Raw genomic sequence first — 1242 nt, 5'->3', positions numbered from 1 at the left:
CCTGTGAAGATTCTCCCTCATGAGCCTCCACTTCATGGATACCCTTCGGGTCTTGGTGAGGCTGAGAAAGAAACCTTCCCTTCTCTTGCACTGTGTTAAGTTTGGTGACCCTTGAGATTGAGTATTGGAGATTATCTATCTTCTGAGATAGATCATTTTGCAATCCATCCATCCTTTTATTCAGTGTATTCTCTTTAAGTTGAGCATTGATGGATTTCTGGTCTCCAACAAAATCTCCCATGACCTTGCTTAGATTCACTATTTCTTGCTCAAGATTTGAAGCTTGTTGAGATGCTTGGCCTGGTTGTGTGTACTGAAGTGCTCTTGGTTTCCAAGAGAAATTTGGATGGTTCTTCCAATTTGAATTCTAGGTATTTCCATACGAAGCATTGTTATTGGGCTTGAATTGTCCAATAACATTTGGTTGATCTCCAAACGTTTCTCTAATAGCTAGAATTGTAGGGCACTCCTCCACCGAGTGCTCATAAGATTGACAAATTGAACAAGGCATGACTTGCACTAGTGTTTCAGAAATGGCTTGCACTTCACATATCTTTTTCAGTTCTAGTTCCTTCAATCTTCTTGTCATAGCTGCAACTTTTGCTTTCATGTCAATATCTTTGTTCAAGGTATACATCCCAACCTTAGCATTAAGAGCATTTGGTTGAGACTTCATTTTTCCCACTTCTCCCCTATTCGATTCATCCCATCCTCTTGAAACTTCAGCAACATAATTTAAGAAATCTATGGCTTCCTCCAGATTCTTACTCATGAAATATCCTCCACACATAGTCTCTAGGAGTTGCTTCATTGAGGAAGACATACCGTCATAAAAGTAGCTCACCAATAGCCATGTATCAAAGCCATGGTGAGGACAAGCATTGATAGCTTCCATGTATCTCTCCCAACACTCATAGAATTTATCATTCTCCTTAGCTGAGAAGTTTGAAATTTGCCTTTTTAAGCCATTGGTCCTATGAGTAGGGAAAAATTTATTGAGAAATTCAACTTGCAAATCAGTCCAAGTTCGGATACTCCTTGGCCTTAAAGAATTAAGCCAAATCTTAGCCTTATCCTTTAAAGTGAAAGGAAATAGCTTTAGCCTCATCAAGTCGATTGAAGCTCCTCCATCTTGGAATGTATTACAAACATCTTCAAATTCTTTGATATGCGCATAGGGATTCTCACTTTCCATCCCATGGAAAGTAGGTAGAAGTGGCACAATATATGGTCTAATTACTA

The 1242-nt window shown here is 39.0% G+C and overlaps 1 non-coding gene across 1 annotated transcript; it reads left to right on the top strand.

Annotated features, from left to right (window-relative positions):
• The first annotated feature begins 860 nt into the window (after positions 1 to 860).
• LOC117909953 lies at positions 861 to 968 on the top strand. The gene has a single exon (XR_004650508.1). It is a non-coding gene; the product is annotated as a small nucleolar RNA R71 (small nucleolar RNA).
• Positions 969 to 1242: the final 274 nt, after the last annotated feature.

This window comes from Vitis riparia, unplaced genomic scaffold (assembly GCF_004353265.1).
Source record: "Vitis riparia cultivar Riparia Gloire de Montpellier isolate 1030 unplaced genomic scaffold, EGFV_Vit.rip_1.0 scaffold499_pilon_pilon, whole genome shotgun sequence".
Lineage (NCBI taxonomy): Eukaryota > Viridiplantae > Streptophyta > Magnoliopsida > Vitales > Vitaceae > Vitis > Vitis riparia.
The sequence above is the reverse complement of the archived record's forward strand: the minus strand, read 5'-3'. Positions and strand labels throughout refer to the sequence as shown.